This window comes from Bos indicus, chromosome 9 (assembly GCF_029378745.1).
Source record: "Bos indicus isolate NIAB-ARS_2022 breed Sahiwal x Tharparkar chromosome 9, NIAB-ARS_B.indTharparkar_mat_pri_1.0, whole genome shotgun sequence".
Classification (NCBI taxonomy): domain Eukaryota; kingdom Metazoa; phylum Chordata; class Mammalia; order Artiodactyla; family Bovidae; genus Bos; species Bos indicus.
Genome location: NC_091768.1, coordinates 12625260 through 12644718, shown reverse-complemented (window position 1 = coordinate 12644718; position 19459 = coordinate 12625260). Strand labels below are relative to the sequence as shown.

The following is a 19459-nucleotide window of genomic DNA, read 5'->3' as shown; positions in this document are numbered from 1 at the left end:
TAGATTGAAATGCAATATTGTAAAGTAATTAGCCTCCAATTAAAATAAATAAATATATTAAAAAAAAAACTTCAAAGAAATATTTGCAACATATATGATGATGGCCAAAGGATTCCTATCCTTAATGTGTAAAGATAATATGAAGATATGCTGGTAGAAAATTGGACAGGAGGCATAAATATAAATTTAACCCCAAGAAAAAGTAAAAATGGCCAATAGGTATGTGGAAAGAAGTTCTTTAGCATTTCTAGCTTTGAAATTTAAAATAGTAGCAAGGTACCATTTTAATCTATGAAACGGACAGCATTTTTTTTTTAAAGTCAATATTTACAAAGAGGAGGAGGAAAAGTTTTCTCATGAAGATTTTACGTAGCAATAAAATGGTTTAACTTTGTGGGGGAGGGAACTTTAGCATTATAGGCCAAAAGTATTAATTATCTGGGGGCTTTCCAGATGGCTCAGCAGTAAAGAATCCGCCTGCAATGCAGGAGATGTTGTAGACTTGGGTTTGATCCCTGGAGGAGGGCATGGCAACCCACTCCAGTATTTTTGCCTGGAGAATCCCGTGGACAGAGACTATAGTCCCTAGGGTTGCAAAGAGTAGGATATGACTGAAGCATGCATTAATTTACAATGCATGCATTAACTATTTGAACCCTATCCTTTCAGTACTTGTACTTCTAGGAATTTAGCCTAATGAAAAAAATCATAGATGTCAATAAAGGTTCATTATAATATTATTAAATAATATAAAAATTTAGATTCTAATTCAAATCTCTAACAAAAATGGATTCATCAGAAACAATCCAGTGCCTCTGTTCCAGAGCATGGACTACAGAATCCATCTGCCTCGGTTCCAGCCCTGGCTCCTTCTCTTACTAGCTGGGCAGCTGGGGGTAAGTTACTGAATTTCTGTGTGCCTTAATTTCTTTATTTGTAAAATAGGAATCATAAAAGTGCCTGTATCACAGAGATGTGGTTAGCACATTCAAAAGGTCTTTGTTCAGTGTTAGCCCATAATAAATTTTATCCAACTTCTATCGTTGTCGTTGTTCAGTTGCTAAGCTGTGTCTGACTCTCTGTGACCCGGTGGACTGCAGCACTCCCAGCTCTCCTGTCCTCACTATCTCCTGGAGTTCGCTCAAACTCATGTCCATTGAGTCAGCAGTAGCAGTATCATCACCGTGGATAACTACATAACCACAAACCTCATGTTTTAGAAGGATGTTGATGAGATAGGTAGGATACACAGCAGGATGTTAAGTTGCTACCAATTTTGCCTCCAAAGGATTATGTGTTCTTATATATAAAACTAAATACTTTGAGTACCTATACCTGATGCTAACAGTGATTCTCCTTGGGTGGTGGGATTAGTATAAAGTTCAGTTTCTTTCACCCCACTCTAGTGCTCTTGCCTGGAAAATCCCACGGGCAGAGGAGTCTGGGAGGCTGTAGTCCATGGGTCGCTGAGGGTCGTACACGACTGAGCGACTTCACTTTCACTTTTTACTTCCATGCATTGGAGAAGGAAATGGCAACCCACTCCAGTGTTTTTGCCTGGAGAATCCCAGGGATGGGGGAGCCTGGTGGGCTGCCGTCTATGGGATCGCACAGAGTCAGACACGACTGAAGTGACTTAGCTTAGCTTAGCTTAGTTTCTTTAGACACGTCTACTTTGTCCAAATGACCTATAATAAGCCTTTGCTGCTTTTGTAATGAGAAAAAAGAGAATTATTAGTTATTTAAAATAGAAGCTATTGGCCCAGGAAGGCCGGTCACTGGCCAAGGGAGTCAGTGGTGAGAAGGGGTGTTTGCTGGTGTCCCTGGTATACGGGCTCCTCAGGGTGCTCAGTGCACAGAATTGATTCCAGCCCATCTCCATAATAGCCTTCTGCGGAGGGTCATCAGTGTGGACCTAGCGAGACAGCCCGGGTCCTCCTAGTGCTGTCCTTTCCAGGGTGTGGACCCTCGGGCCTATTGACCGTGCCGGGTCTCAGAGTCTTCACTTGAAAGTAGGGAAAAGAGCCATTTTCCCCCAGGGCTGTTGTGGGGATTCAGAGACGTAATACACAGAAAGCCCGGGTCTGCCTCACTGTGCCTGACATCAGGTTACCGCCTTGGCTTAAAACGATATTTTACACAGACACACACACACACACCAAACTTTACAGATGAGTAACTTGATACCAAGAAGTTTCAAGAATCTTATCCAAGGTCTTAGCTAGTACATGGGGCCAAGAATCAAAGCCATGGTTTTGGCTTTTTATATGTCTGGTTCTAAAGTGCTTATACTTTATTCCATGCTTCCTTCTTGATAACCTTTCTCTTGTAAAAAGATCGGTGAACAGGGATGTAGGCAAGCCTTAAGTATGAAAACCCATGGAGTAATGGATTACTAAGGGTAGGGAATATAACTACTTGTAAATGGTGAACATTCAGGTAAATTTAAAGGAAATCTTATATTAACCAGTTTTTATCTTTTAGGTTGTGCCAATAGGACAGAAGACTAATAGAGTAGTGGTCAGCTGTCCTGTCTACATGGGACAATTTCTGCATGAATTTGTAAGTTTTCAGTGTACCATCAGTTCAGTTCAGTTACTCAGTTGTGTCCGACTCTTGGTGACCCTGTGGACTTCAGCACGCCAGGGTTCCCTGTCCATCACCAACTCTTGGAGCTTGCTCAAACTCATGTCCATTGAGTTGGTGATGCCGTCCAATCATCTCATCCTCTCGTCCCCTTCTCCTCCTGCCTTCAGTCTTTCTTAGCATCAGGGTCTTTTCCAATGAGTCAGTTCTTCGCATAAGGTGGCCAAAGTATTGGAACTTCAGCTTTAGCATCAGTCCTTCCAATGAATATTCAGGACTGATTTCCTTTAGGATTGACTGGTTTGATCTCCTTGAAGTCCAAGGGGACTCTCCAGCATCTTCTCCAACACCACAGTGTACCATGCCAGATGCTTTATTGCAAACAGAACATCAAGTCAAGGAGGAACTGAAATTTTGTGGCCTCTGAATTTTCCTTGTGAATACAACATTCTAACTTCTCAAAAGGAACAGAGGTATAAAGTGTAGAAGCATAAGAAGCTTGAACTGCGCTTGCTTCACCATAAGTTCTCTTAAAGCTGGATTCCCTGTCTTCACAGTGAGATGGACCGAACTGGAAAGGGTCCAGGACGCTTCCTGACTCCGGTTTCTATAACTCTAGGCAATACATTCTTTCTTTGGAGACTAAATGGTTCAGTGATGAAGCATCATCAGGAGTTTTGGAAATGAGCTTTCTTAAGTGTTAAGGCAATTCATTCATTCAGGCAGTAGTTCACCCACCAAACACCTTTCAGCGCATGTCTGTTATGAGCCGAACACAGGGGATAGAGCAGTGAAGAAAACAGATGTTTTTCTGTCCTCAAGGAGCTAATGTTCTGTAACACAGTGTAGACTGACGTTGTCCAGATGAGTAAGGGCAGAGTCCAAGATGCAGGAGCGACAGAGAATCTTGAGAGAGAGCAAGCAGGGAAAGGGGTGGGGTCACAGGGTAACAGGTCACAGGGTAAGAGGTCACAGGGGTGCTTTCAGGTCTGGGGGCTGTCTCTGAGGTGATGTCATAGGAATCCAGGGTCCAGTGCAGTGACGGGGTGGCCATCACCCCATCTCGGGGGAGGCCCTCCAGGCAGGAGGTGCAAAGACCCAGAGGTGGAAGTGTGGTCACGTGCTTGAGGGGAGGTGAGGGGGTGGCTCTGGCCCGATCAAGGCAGCTTTAGGAAGAGCTTTAGCTGGCAATGGCACCCCACTCCAATACTCTTGCCTGGAAAATCCCATGGACGGAGGACCCTGGTGGGCTGCAGTCCATTGGGTCGCTGAGTCGGACACGACTGAGTGACTTCACTTTCACTTTTCACTTTCATGCATTGGAGAAGGAAATAGCAACCCACTCCAGTACTCTTGCCTGGAGATCCCATGGACGGAGGACCCTGGTAGGCTGCAGTCCATTGTGTCGCTAAGAGTCGGACACGACTGAGAGACTTCACTTTCACTTTCACTTAGCTGTCCTTCCAGGTGTGGTGGGGTTCTGGTGTGGGATCAATCCCACTTGTGTCTTCCAAGGTCATTTTGGTTGCCTTTGGGAACCAGATCCAGAGGGGGCTGGATGACATGAGTGGAGGTCACAGGGCCAATTAGCAGGCCACTGGCATGGTCCAGCCTGAGGGCGAGAGCAGCCTCAGAGGAGCCAGGGAAAGTGAGGAGGACCCAGGCAGGGGGCAGACTTGGGACGTGCGAAGGAGGAGGTGTCAGGACCCACTGCAGGGCTGATTGTGGGGTCTGACACAAAGAAGGGGCTCTGAGGGTGACTTTAGGATTTCTGGCCTGAGAAACTGGGTGAGTAAAGCCTGTCGGCTGAGATGGGGGGCTGTTGTTGCCAGAGGGGGCAGAAAGGGGGGCTCTTTGAGGGGTATGGGTAACAGGGCTGCTTGAGATCCCTCCAGACACTGGAAGACAGTATGGGGAGGCTGGAGCATGGGCAGAGGTCAGGGGTGCAGACTCAGGCATGCTGAGGTCTGATCTAGTCCTGTGGTGCCACGGGACTAGCCTCACGCTGGACCTTCCGCTTCACAGTGTGATCACAGACATCTCACTTCAGAGGTGGGTACAGCTGGGAGGATGTGCGGAAGCTGTGCTTCTGTGTTTATGAAGCAGGGAAGAAGCATATGTCCTTTGAGAACTGCTGTGAATGAGCAGGAGGCAAACGCATCCTACTGAAGGCACCCCCGAGGATCCTGAGTAAATCACCTGGGTGTAATCCCATGAGCTCTCCATCCATCAGGAGGATGAAGCCTCAGGGGGTATTTCTGGATGATTCAGAATGTGTTCCAGGGCTGTGACCTGTTGGCCTTATGTGGTGTTCCTTTATATAGAAAGCACGAGAATGACTTTCCGAAACTGCAGTTTTGCACACATCTGAGGAAGCTGTGTAAAACCATCACCTGGTACCTATTTTCATGCCTACCAGACGGCAACCGTGCAGTCACTTCCAACTCAGCAGGGCTCACACCGGTATTTGACTACAAGTCTAAAAAAAGATTTGGATTGCCACCAATGAAAGCTCACGGCTAAAACTTCTGCTGGAAATCCCCTTTGGCCCCATGATGAAATCCGATGCTCGGATATCCTCTTCAGTGTGGTAACCTGAGTGTTTATGCTCCAAGAGCGAAACAATGATGTCATTACAGGTGTAACTTTACCAAGTGAAAACAAAATATCCAGTGTCCCTTTTGGTTCCTACTCTCAGGCATTACATGATACTGACCCTTTGACTCTTGGCAGCCAGTTGTATTTACTAGCATTGGGAAATGTAATTTTTCTTTGAGAAATCTGATACTTATTTTCAGATGGCATGCAGGTTTTGATTAATCATTGCCTACTACTAAAATTTCTGAAAGCATGTCTTTCGGAAGTTCTTTGAACAGACTGTGCTATTTGGATTTTGCAGGTGGAGATGTCATTTCAGTAACCAAATGTCAGTAACCAAAAGACACCTGTGGGTGGGAACTGATTCTGAGTACCATCCAGGGATTTTGAGAATTACCCAGTACACCTGACTTTCAGTCTTTTTCAAGGCACAGTTTCTTATTTTTTAGAAATAAGAAATAGATACAGTTTCCGCTGCTGGATAATCCTTAGGGATAAACACTGGGGTGTGAAAATGGACTTTTCCTTCTGTGAAGAATGAAAAAAAAATGGTGCTTTAAAAGAGTGAATTTGAGTAAATATAAGCCATAAATAAACACTTGACATGCATAATTTTGAAAATCCTACTTGGTGCCATGTGCAGATTATATCCATCTTTTTAGGGGGATTATTAGTCAAACGGACCATGATTAATTACAGACCTGAGTTCCATCCTTAATGATCAAATGCTTGGCAAAACTCATCCTCGTTGGCACTAGATAAAGGGCAGGTTTTAGAACTTTCTAATTTCATATTTGCTTTTATGAAGTCTATAAAGTATACTGCTGTTCTTATCTGTGATTAAAAGGAAAGAAATGGAGTCCCAGGCTGGTTCAAGATGACAGAGTAAGTTATTCCCAGAGACAGGGTTAGAACTCATGGTAATGACATGAGTCTCAGCTCTGACTGTGGGACGAGTTGCTTCCCGACAAATCCTGAAGTCACGAGGATGGATCCCAAGCTGGGCTCTCTTTCTTTCTATTATCAATCCCTTCCCTACCATCAAGAGCTTTTTGAACAAGACATGCTCTGTTTAGAGGAGAACAAAAAACAAGGTTTATTGAAAACACGTGGTGATACCACCTTGGGGATGCATCGGGACAGGCTATATTCCCTCAAGCGAACTGTGGAGAAGCAGAAAAAAAAAATGTAATTAAAAAATGGTTTCAGATGTGCACATTTTAATGTTGTGACCAGTAAAGATTCCAGAAACCACAGAAACTTGGTAGGAGATGGATTCTGAAGTCACACGATGGCAAAGTCCTGAGGATTAGCTACACTACTTTGATCTTCACATTCCAAACACAGATTTGGAATCTGTGGTAGGAGCTAAAATCAAATATTTCAAACATTTTGTAAAAGGCAGCAGTAAAAAGTTTGAGAAAACAGTAGCAGAAGATCACCCTGTTAAGGAGCCTGTAATTACAAGCATGAAAAATAAGCACTTTATTAAAAAATCACATTCATATGACCAAATGATGCAACTACATTAAAAAAATACAGGCAAAAATGATCTTTCTGAAAACTCTTGTTACCTGAGGTAAAGGTGCTACCCTTTCCTTGCATTGCTTGGATAACTGCCACAGTTCCGCTTCATTCTTTATATTGTGTTTCCCTTGCGTATGTATAGGATGAGACTGCGGGGGAGGTGAGGTTGTGCAGGTGAATGCCTCATAGCTTGTGACTGTTTTGAATTTTTTATTCACTCAATACACACTGATTGTGGTCAGAAGCTGCTAGGACCTGGGGTTTTGATAGTAAAGGGTGTGGGCGGGGTAGACGAGACCAATGCCCTCCACTCACCCAGAGGTGAAAGGACAGCTGGCAAGATGGACTGAGGAAGTTAACACAACCAGGGTGATGCCTGTTCAGACAGCAGCAGGGCAGGCGCAGGGAACCTGGTTCAGGGCTGAGGAAGCCCTTCTGGGGGAAACGAGGGTTAAGCACAATGAACAACCAGTCAAAAATAAAGCTACAACCACCCCTGCTGCTGCTAAGTCACTTCAGTTGTGTCCAACTCTGTGCGACCCCATAGCCCACCAGGCTCCTCTGTCCACAGGACTCTCCAGGTAAGAACACTGCAGTAGGTTGCCATTTCCTTCTCCAATGCATGCTAAGTTGCTTCAGTCGTGTCCGACTCTGTGCGACCCCATGGACTGCAGCCTACTAGGCTTCTCCGTCCATGGGATTCTCCAGGCAAGAATACCGGAGTGGGTTGCCATTTCCTTTTCCAGCTCTATTTACTACTTACTACAAATTGGTGAGACTGTCAGGAAGGAGAATTCCCGGGGCACAGAGTAAACTCCATGTAATTTTAATGGTAGTGACACTTTCCATAAGGGTGACACCACTTTGCACTCCTGTTTCCTCACTGTCTCACTAAAAAAGTAACTGGATTTTGCCGATCTGACAGGTGAGAAAATGCTGCCTTTTTGTATTTCTTATGAGCGAGACTGTATTTACAGGGCACATGGGTATTTCTTTGGCTGGGAACTGTCTGTTCATATTCATTTGCTATCTTTTATTTTCCTCTGGGCTGCTGGATTTTTCTTCTGGATTTCTAGAGCTGCTTATAGTTTAAGATGATTAACTTTTTGTCTCTGATAGGTGTTGTATATATTTTCCTGCATTTGTCTTTTAACCTTGCTTGTTTTACTTTGTTCTATCATACAGTATTTTTGATTTTATGTAATCTAATTATATCTTTAAAAAATTTTATGTAGCGTAAGTTTATCAATGTTTTCTTCTATGGTCTCTATATTTTCAGTCACAGTTAAAAAGACCTTCTTGGTTCCAAGATTATACGACAATTTACCCATTTCTGCCATCCAATATTTATTTAAATCTTTGATTTATTTGGAATTTATCTTGGAATATGATAAGATAAATATGGATCCAACCTGATCTTCTTCCAAATGAGTAATTAGTTGTTCTAACATTGCTTATACCCAGAGTGGTGATGGAGCTGAAATTCATGAATGTGTGGGGTTGTTACTAACTTTTGAGAAAATGACTTTTCTGTTGATTACGATGGAAGATTCACTGGGAGATTTTGAGAGGGGTTTTGAAGGTTTTAAGAATAGTTTTAAGAATTGGGGAATTTTTTTTTTTTTTTAAAGCTGCACTGTGATCCTACAGTCTCACTGCTGGGCAAATATCCAGAGAAAACTCTACTTCAAAAAGATACACATGCAATGTCCATAGCAGCACTATTTACAATAGCCAAGATATGGAAGCAGCCTAAATGTCCATCAACAGAGGAATGGATAAAGAAGATGTGGTACATATACACAATGGAAGGTTACTCAGCCACAAAAGAGAATTAAATAATGCCATTTGTAGCAATATGTGTGGATCTACAGATGATCCTACTAAGCAAAGTAAGTCAGATAAAGGCAAACGTCATACAGTACCACTTATACGTGAAATCTGAACAAATGATATAAATGTACTTATTTACAGAACAGAAATGGACACAGTCACAGAAAACAAATGTGTGGTTACCACAGGGGAAAAGGAGGAGGGATAAATTAAGAATTTGGGACTCACAGATACACACTTCTATACATAAAATAGATAAGCTACAAGGACCTACTGTATAGAATAATGAACTATATTCAGGATCTTATAATAACCTATACTGGAAAAGAATCTGTAAAAAGAATACATATATTCTTATATATGGGCTTCCCTGGTAGCTCAGTTGCAATGAGCTACTGCAATGCAACTGAGCTACTGCAATGCAACTGAGCTCCTGCAATGCAGGAGATCCTGGTTCAATTCCTGGGTTGGGAATATTCCCTGGAGAAAAGATAGGCTACCCACTCCAGTATTCATAGGCTTCCCTGGTGGCTCAGATGGTAAAGAATCCACCTGCAATGTGGGAGACCTAGGTTCGATCCCTGGGTTAGGAAGAGCCCCTAGAGGAGGGCATGGCAACCCACTCCAGTATTCTTGCCTGGAGAATCCCATGGACAGAGGAGCCTGGCAGGTATAGTCCATGGATGGATTCACAAAGAGTCAGACATGACTCAGTGACTAAGCATAGCACAACATTCATATATATATATATATATATATATATATATAACTGAATCACTTTGCTGTATACCTGAAACTAATAAATTATTGTAAATTACACTTCAATAAAAATGGTTAAAAAAAGAATAGGGGATTTTTGAAAGGTGTGGGATCAGGGAGAACAAATGTTTGTTTACATTACATCAGGACTATGATTATTGGGTCCAAAGCTTGGTGACAGCTTTAAGCACTTTATCCTGAGGGATTCAGATTTGAGGCTTGATGTGATTATAAGTATCCTTTAGCACAGGGGTCCCCAACCCCTGGGTCATGGGCCAGTACTGTTCGGTGGCCTGTTATGAACATGGTCACACAGCAGGAGGTAAGTGGTGGGTGAGCAAGTGAAATTTCATCTGTATTTACACACACTCCCCATTGCTTGCATTACTGCCTGAATTCTGCCTCTTGTCAGATCAGTGGCTGAAATTAGATCCTCATAGGAGTGTAAACCCTACCATGAACTGCATATGTGAGAGACCTAGGTTGAGCACTCCTTATGAGAATCATCTTGAAACCATCAGTGGAAATATTGTCTTTCATGAAACCAGTCCCCGGAGCCAAAAAGACTGGGGACTGCTGCTTTAGCAGGAAAGTACAATTAGTATTTGTTTCAGTAAAATGTGCTTGAATAAGGATTTCCTACAAAGTAAAGTTAGATTTAGGTAATGGTCCTTCAGGAATTTGTATAGTATTGGTTTTTTTACATTAATTAGTCTCTCAACACTTCATCTACATAAGCATCAAATTTGCATTCATTTACTAGAGCATGAAGAACTGCTCCTTAATGGACTATATTTTCACTTATTTCTTGACCCAAGTAATCAAATATGAATTTCAGAAACTTCTGCTTATTAGAATAATTTTCATAGAAAAACAGAAGTAGAAACATTTTCTATGAAAAGTAGTGAATGTCAATATGGATGTAATTTACTGTCGTGAAGTATTCTAGGCATTTCTGTATTTTAAAGAAATAGCTAGACACTGGAAACTGTTTGGTAGCTTCTGATAAAGTCAAACACCATTGGAGCCAGTAACCCCACTCCTGGGTATCTATCCTAGAGAAATAAAAACTTATGTTCATACAAAGCCTCTACATAAATGTTCATGACAGCTTGATTTATAAATAGAAACGACCTGACCATCTGGTCATCTGGCCAGATGACCTTTAACAGGTAAATGGATAAACTGTGTAATCCATAGCATGGAATACCGCTGCTGCTGCTGCTAAGTCGCTTCAGTCATGTCTGACTCTGTGTGACCCCATAGACGGCAGCCCACCAGGCTTCCCCATCCCTGGGATTCTCCAGGCAAGAACACTGGAGTGGGTTGCCATTTCCTTGTCCAATGCATGAAAGTGAAAAAATAAAGTGAAGTCGCTCAGTCGTGTCCAACTCCTAGTGACCCCATGGACTGCAGCCCACCAGGTCCCTCTGTCCATGGGATTTTCCAGGCGAGAGTACTGGAGTGGGGTGCCATCACCTTCTCCGATGGAATACTAGTCAGTGATAAAAAGGACTGAACTACTGTTATTTGCAATGACTTACATGGAGCTCAAGAGTATTATACTGAGTGAAAAAAAAAGCAATTTTAAGACTGAATTTATGACTGTATGGTTGCATTTACACAACAATCTAAAAGTGACAAAATTACAGTGATGAACATATCCGTGATTCTCAGGAGCTGGGATTTTTTTGGGAGGAGTGACTTTAAAGGGATAGCACCTCGAGTTTGTTTAGGGGGGTGGGAAGGATCTGTGTCTTGATGGTGGTGATGGTTCAATTAACCTGTACATGTGGTAAAATTTCATTGACTGCAGGCAGAGACTGGTGAAATCTGAACAAGGTTTGCAGTTTAGTCAGTAACACATCCAATCCACTTCCTATTTTTGGTAATTGCACTAAACTCATGTGAGATGCCATCAATAGGGGAAGCTGGCTGAAGGATAGTTGCATGCAGGGTAACTCTCTCTACTCTTTTTGAAACTTTTAAGTAAGTCTACAATTATTTCAAAATGAAAAGTTGTAAAAAAGGGCCAGATCTTAGGAAGATGACTGCTGGGAAAAGGAACTGCATTTTTTGATACTAACATCTATTTTCTTCTTGGCTTCACATTAGCTAGTGTCTCCAATGGGGACAGGACCCAGACCCCATCACATGGTTTATTTATTTTTTCCTGTTGCATTGCACGTGAGTGATGCAGGGAGATAACGTGGTACCACAGAAGGTTGTCCTGAGCATATCTCACTTTCTTGCTCTTTTTTGTTGTTCTGACTGTTTTACTTATATGCAGTGTGACCCTTGATAAGACCATTAATCTAGGGCTCACGTTTTCAATATGTGAAATGGAGATCATCATCTTTTTCAATTTTAATAAGAAAGTCAATCCTAAAGGAAATCAACCCTGAATATTCACTGGAAGGAGTATGCTGAAGCTGAAGCTCCAATACTTTGCCAACTGATGCAAAGAGCCAACTCATTAGAACAGACCATGATGCTGAGAAAGATTGAAGGCAAAAGGGGAAGGGGACGACAGAGGATGAGATGGTTGGATGACATCACTGACTAAATGGACATGAATTTGAGCAAATACCAGGAGATAGTGAAGGACAGGGAAGCCTGGTGTGCTGCAGTCCATGGACTCACAAAGAGTTGAACATGACTGAGCAACTGAACAACAGTGAGGGTTATATGAGATCATTCATAAATATGATTTATACTTTAAACCACAAAATTTTATTTGTGTTCATGTAACATCAAGTAGCCCAAGTTCTAACCTCCTGTTATATTCAGCTTTAAAGGCAGATTTCTTATCTAAACACACCTCTTAAACTATTGTCTGTTTTGTAATGTGTGTGTAGGAAATAGACAATAGATAGTCTAGCAAGTTCACAGCCGCCGTGGATTGGTGTGAAAGTAATCAAAAGTCAACAATGAAGCAAAGGCTCACTCATCTCTTGTTTTAAGGAAGGTGGTGAGTTGAGCATTTAATTCAATGTGGTTGTTTCTTTTGACCCAAAGGAGTGTTAAGGGGGAACTACGCACTCTTTTTTTCCTCTTACTATTATCGTTATTAAAAAAAAAAATCCGTTAAGTTTTATTTCTGATAAAATTGTGGTTCTGCAGCATTTCCAAGTTGAAGCTTTACTTATGTGTCAAAGTGAGAAGAATCAAGCAGTCCTTTGCCAGTTGTGGCCGTGGCGTCAGGATCACCTCCCATGGCAGGAAAATCGCCTAGAACTCACTGGAAACCTGCATCTCGACAGGAAGGTTGCTGATCTACATCACATGGTCTCCTGCCAACCTGCTAATAAATTCATTTTTCCTGCTCCCTCGTTATTCTTCTGTGTGTAGATTAAGTGGATTATACTGTAATTAAATTTGACTCTCCAGAGACAGGGTGTTAGAGCTGGGAGCCAGGGGAAGTCAGCTTTCTGCCCCAGTCCTGTGGCTGACTTGAGGGTTAAGCAGGGAGTACTCCCTTCATGGAGCCTCAATTTTACTGTTTCTCATGAGAGAGAAGCAACGTCTCAGAGGGACACAGTGCTGCTTGATGAGCTCTATCTTCTAACTGAGCTCCAAATTCTGTTATAGGAAGGTACTCTTTGAAGAATTAAAGATGCATTTTACTGCAGTTGAGCCTCTTAATAGGGATGAAGCTTTAAAATCTAATTTTAAAAGCCGCCCACTACACAGCACATTATCCATGCTCTCAAATGCTGCACTCAGCTGTGCACAGGGCCGCTCACTCTGTGGTATTTATTAAAAATAAAACACAAGCCCTGCAAAAATGTGCAAGGAACATCTCCGCAGCCGCACACAGGGGCTGAATTGCTCAACTTCCACTGGGGTGAGAGGGGCTCCTGCTGGCAAATTCCAAGCAGCACTCAGAAAACTGACCTTATAGAGACAGTAATGCCTCCTATTGATCGTAAGTCTTCAGATAACAGCTCAACGCAGCAAGGGACCATTTCTCAAAGGAAATAAATCATCTTTAATGAAATAAGTCTGCCTCACAGCCATCACTGAGTGGATGCTGCAAAGTCCTTTGCTCAGAGGCCCCTGGGAACTGCTTCCTGGTGAGATTTTCCAAGGGAAATGTGAGAGCTCTCATAACATTCTCCTAATTCCTGCTGCTCACAGGAAAAACACATTTTCTTTTCAGTTTGGACATTTCATGTTTCTATATAGATGGGCAGATACATAGATGTAAGGGTAGATACACAGATGCGTGGAAAAGTCAAAGGGACAGGTTTATATTTTTCTGGATGGATAATGATTTATATATTCCAATATGAAGTTCAAACAGGTATAGACAGATGACCAAGAGACCTAGGGCCTTATATAGCCATATTTCTTGTTGCCTGATCAAAATGTTGTGTTTTTAACCTAAATATTTATCATTAGGCCCAACAGTCATCAATTGGACCTCTGCCTAGTGGCCCATCTTAGACACTACTTCATCTCAGGCAACTAGATGGCCTCATGTGGCCCCCACGGCCCCTGGGAGTGGCCATCTGTCCATCACCTACCACACTGAGCTCACTGAGCTCTGGCCACAATGACCATGTGTCTCTTCCTGGTACACGCCGAGCTCCCTTGGTCTCAAGAACCTTTGCATTGCCTGCTCTCTGGCCTGGAAAGACCTCTGCCCACATCTCATCAATGGCTCCTGTAATACTCAGGTTGACTTGAGTGCTCACTCATTAGAAAGACTCCCTTGGACCACTCAATCTAAAGGAATTCCTAATCTCTCTGTTCATTTTCTTCATTGCATTCTCTGTAGTTGACGCTATCTCGTTTTTCAAAAATATTTCTGCATATTATTTTTCTCTGTCCCCTGGAATATCAGCTTGACAGGAAAGAGGACACTGCCCATTTAGAGCAACATAGCATCCCTGGCATTGAGAACCACACTTGGACATAGTACAGATGTTTGGCGGGTGACTGAGCTCAAAACCCAAGGGACCTTCCCCTCCTTTGTTCAATCAGTCATGGTGTTCTACACCCTTCTGTCCACGACTCCTGCCTCCATCAGCTTTGTTCTAAATCAACAGAACTAGTCTCCTTCTTGCTCCAAGGGCACAGGAGCTCCTACGCTTACAGGCAGGGATCGTGTTTTATTAATCGTTGTGTCATTTGCACCTAAGATCATGTTTGGCACGTAATAAATAAGCGCTCTGTCTGTGAGTGAATTTTCTTATGTAACATTTGAAAGTACAGAATATTAGTACCATATATCACAGTGCTCCACTCAGGTTTATTGAAGGAATGGGAAATAATCTTTAGTTATTCATTTTCTCCAGGCATATTCTCCCTATGGTCCAGTCTTATGAGCTAATCAAGCTATATGACACTCAAATTTGCACACCAGGTCAAGTGACCTAAACAGGTCTCCAGCAGTCTATAGTATGAACAACATGTGAATACATTTCTGAGAATGATGTCACTCACCTGGAAACGTCTCTAGTTGGGACACACCCAGGGACCTCAGGAAAGCATTGCACAGGAGGCCATGCAGTCACAGAAAAGTCAAATTAGTCTACTTCAGAGCTTAATTTCTTCTTTAGGTTGGAGAGCAGCAACAAGTAACCTGATCTAATTGAAGTGATAAGGCTAATATTTAAGGCTGATACTGCAATCAAAGAGTTTAGGTGGCAAATGATAACATTTGTATACAACTAATGGATATTACAAATGTAAGTTGATGACAATGGACAAGGCTGACTAAATTTAATTTAAAAACACTAATAAACAATAAGAGCAATTTTTCTCACAGTTGGGTCATGTGGTACTCTGGGGAGTGGATACTTGGTCATTCTCCTGGGTTCCTTGTACAGAGCTCCTAGACTTAGGGATCTCTGGCATGATAAATGCCTTCTGTACAATCATCAGATGACTGTTGGCTAGGGGTCCCTATTCAGATTCCTGGGTACCAGGAGGACCTGGGACCTCTTGGGAGAGAAAGTGTTGAGTCACCAACAGCCAGTGACCAACAGATGTGCTTTTTCAGTGACAGCTCCACGGCTATCTCTAAAGCGTGGGGTTTGGTGAGCATCTGGTGAACACACAGGTTCTGGGAGGTGGGGCTCTTGAAGGGGCACAAAATCTCCATGTTAGCCAGTCCTCTGCCCCAAATATCTGTCCGGTGCATCTCTTTCACTTGGCTGTTCTCAGATTCAGCTTTTATAATAAATATAAAAAATATAATGTGATATAATGTACAGCACTTTCCTGAACTCTGTGTCATTCTAGCAACATGTGGGGCTATTGGAATCTCTAGATTGCCGTCGGCCAGGCAGAGCATGTTAGCCTGGACACCTCTCTGTGGCTGGTGTCTGAAGTTGGGGAGGGAAAGTCCAGTGAGACTAAACCCTGGATCGGCGGGGTTTCATACTAATACCAATTGGTAGTGTCAAAATTGTATTGAGTTGTTGGCTTCCTTGTAGCTCAGCTGGTAAAATATTCACCTGCAATGCAGGAGACCCTGGTTCGATTCCTGGGTTGGGAAGATCTGCTGGAGAAGGGATAAGCTACCCACTCCAGTATTCTTGGGCATCCCTGGTGGCTCAGATGGTAAAGAATCCACCTGCAATGTGGAAGACCTGGGTTCAATCTTGGGTTGGGAAGATCTGGAGAAGGGAACTGCTACCCACCCCAGTATTCTGGCCTGGAGAACTCCATAGACAGAGGAGCCTGGTGGGCTATAGTCCATGGGGTTGCAAAGAGTCAGACATGACTGAGCAACTTTCACTTGCAAGGGTGTACAGAAAGTTGGAGAACTGGTTGATGTGAGGGAAAATCCCACAGATTTGATGTCAAAAGTGTTGTGAGTAAAAGGAGCTCATCAGGTAGGCTTATTTTTCTAGATTGAAATCCTAGTTCTTTCACCATCTAACTGTGGACAAGTTTCTCAAACCCTATCTTACTTCCTCATCTTTAAAAAGGATATTATAAAACTTCTGCAGAATTAAATAAGACAGTATTTACCGAGTTCAAGAGCAGTACCCATAGCGTAGCAAATTTCAATAACTATCAGCTATATTCACTATAGAGACTGAAACGGCTTTATAGTTCTGTAGTCAAGCAAGTCAAGAAGGTTTAACGGTCCTCAGATGGTCCAGTTAATCACATAGAGGTGACCATATGCATGGAGTTTGGACTTTCAGACATAGAAGGAGGCAGAGAAGAGTACACGGCTGACAGGAAACAACCCAAGAGAAATAGCTTTCAGTAAAGGGCAGAGGAGATTAGAGGGTGAGAAAATGAGTGTAGCTGAAAAGACTGTCTCTTGGAACGAAAGATGGAGAGGCTGGAGAGGTAGAAAAACGGTGCCTGGATCTTCAGTTTAGGAGCCGGTGGCATCCAAGTGTCTCTGATATAGCTTTCCAACACATTAGTAGCTGAAACTGCTTTCAATAAGATGAACTCGCAGATATATTAGAGTGGCCTTGGCTGTGTGGTTGATTTTAATAAAGGCTCCAATTTTGTTGTAGCTAGGGAAGACACTGGTTATTTTTTCTTCATTAAGAAAAAAGATACATTTGCTATTTTCCTGTGTCAAAGGCACATACGTTCAGCTCACAGGGGACACCTCTATGCTCTGCTTTGCCTCTTTTTGTCTTCCTGTGGAAATATTACACAGAAGGGGAACTGCTAAAACAGCAATTAAAAAATCAACTTATATTTAGCATCAAGTACTGATCCAAGGTTAATCACAGGCTAGTCTTGTCTTCTTTTCTGAGATGACTAAAAACTACGGCCTTGTTCCAGCTGTCTCTAGGAGGAGTCACCAGGGATCCAAAAAGTCACGGTTACGAGTAACTTGTTGACATTCTAACCCATCAGGCTCATTACTGTAATCTAAGCAGCAGTCTTGGGTACGATTTGCAATTTTCAGGCAGGTCATTAATGAAAGCTGGAAAAGGAGTGACTATGAACTCAGTCTCTGAGGTTATTTTACACGTCCTCTATACTGAGGCCACTGAGTGAATGAGTTGTGTTTGATTGTAGAGAGATCAGAAAAGAAATCAGAAAGTCCAGACAAATGAGGGCAACTCATTAGTCATCCACAAACACATTCAACTCTTCAAGTTGTAGCACAGTGATTACTGACCACAGCTGCAGACATATTATTCCAATAGCGTGTTACGTGAGAGATGTAAATTGGAGGCATGCTGCTGCTAAGTCACGTCAGTCGTGTCTGACTCTGTGCGACCCCATAGACGGCAGCCCACGAGGCTCCCGTCCCTGGGATTCTCCAGGGAAGAATACTGGAGTGGGTTACCATTTCCTTCTCCAGTGCATGAAAGTGAAAAGTGGAAAGTGAAGTCGCTCAGTTGTGTCCGACTCTTCGTGACGCCATGCACTGTAGCCTACCAGGCTCTGCTGTCCATGGGATTTCCCAGGCAAGAGTACTTGGAGTGGATTGCCATTGCCAAATTGAAGGCATAGATATATAAGAATTTTGCAATTCAAGATAAGCTTTTACCAGTTTCCAAACTCCCCAAATCAAGGAGAGATAAATCAGTTTGGTAAAGAAAGCAAGCATCTAATTTTAAAAAATGAGTAGATTTTTCTTCCCTTTGGTTACAGATGTCTAAAAGATGTTTTTCAAACACAAGAATATAATGATTTTATGTTTTCTTAAATCGACAATATTTGGAAATGCTCTGGTTCTGGCTCCCATGTAGGGGTGGGGAGTGGGCAGGTTAGGAGGGAAGTTACGATTCTTTGGGAATCAGCCCGTGGGCCCCATGAACCAACCTGTGTCCCAATAGGATCAGTTGGTCTGCAGGGCTCTGTCTTGCCCAAGGTAACAGTTGAAGAAGCTTTGCTCTGCTTCAGCTCTATTTTAGAGGGCGCTCTCAGAAGGCATTCCCCACACAGCAGTCACACAGGCCACCAGTCTCCTCGGGGCCCTTTCTTGAATGCTCAAGCCTTCTGAAAATGTTTGGGTGTGTGGCATGTTCAGAATAACCAGATATTACAGATATGTGGAGCCTTGAGAGAGCTTAGCTACATCTCCAAACGCACAGCGTTATCAGCACATCTTAGTCCTTTAATCTTCCTCTTCCTGTCTCGAATCCTTCTAGGACTTGGTGTAGCACGTGGTTCTGAAGATGGAGTTGTGTCGCCTGTAATTCGGCCACCTTTAGGCCTGTGAGCAGCGGCCTGACAGATGCAGTGCGAAGTGCAGTAGGCATGGCTGTAGTGGGCAGGGGAGGGATGACAATTCTTTGTCCACTTTGCTGCAGTCAATTAGGTCAAGCAGGGAGATCAGGGCTTACTTTCCAATGCGATTGCTCATTTTACCCCTGACATCAATCATTTTTTATGGCCGTATTAAGCATGGCCTAGAAAGGGCTCCAGGAGCCATTTGGGACACCCTGCTGCCTTCAGGCTGGAGAAGGCAATGGAAACCCACTCCAGTACTCTTGCCTGGAAAATCCCATGGACGGAGGAGCCTGGTGGGCTGCAGTCCATGGGGTCGCTAAGAGTTGGACATGCCTGAGCGACTTCCCCTTCACTTTTCACTTTCATGCATTGGAGGAGGAAACAGCAACCCACTCAAGTGTTCTTGCCTGGAGAATCCCCAGGGATGGTGGGGCCTGGTGGGCTGCTGTCTATGGGGTCGCACAGAGTTGGACACGACTGAAGTGACTTAGCAGCAGCAGCAGCTGCCTTCAGGCAGCTGACATTTGGTTCCTCTGTGTAGGTTACATCTTACCAACCTCGTCCAAAAGAGCCACATTTCAACATGTTTCACTATTACATAGGTTCAGCTGGACCACGAATCAAATCATTACACATATATCAAATAAAAGACTGAGAAGTGCATAGTTACCTTAAGTGTAAGTACAAATCTTGCTTTTGTTCTAGTGGGTATTCATTATGTATTTATCTGTGAGGTTTTCTTCCAAAGAAGCTGATTTGGTAGAGGTAAAATAACAAATGAAGAAAAGGCCTGAAGCGGTAACTAAGCTCCAACCACGCCTACACCACGTCAAACTGAATCTGTGAAGTCACAGCTGACAGGCCTAAAGGTGGCTGAGTTACAGATGACACAACACCGTCTTCAGCATCACATGCTACACCAAGTCCCAGAAGGATTCAAGAGAGGAAGAGGAAGATTAAAGGACCAAGATGTGCCCATGTA

The 19459-nt window shown here is 43.0% G+C and overlaps 1 protein-coding gene and 1 long non-coding RNA gene across 4 annotated transcripts in view; one reads left to right on the top strand and one right to left on the bottom strand.

Annotated features, from left to right (window-relative positions):
• Window positions 1-19459, bottom strand: part of KCNQ5 (potassium voltage-gated channel subfamily Q member 5) — a 623294-nt gene that overhangs the window by 145476 nt on the left and 458359 nt on the right. The gene's annotated exons all lie outside the window — the stretch shown is intronic.
• On the top strand, window positions 6916-12631 carry LOC139184800 (uncharacterized). The gene is made up of 2 exons (XR_011568307.1): window positions 6916-7292; window positions 12427-12631. It is a non-coding gene; the product is annotated as an uncharacterized lncRNA (long non-coding RNA).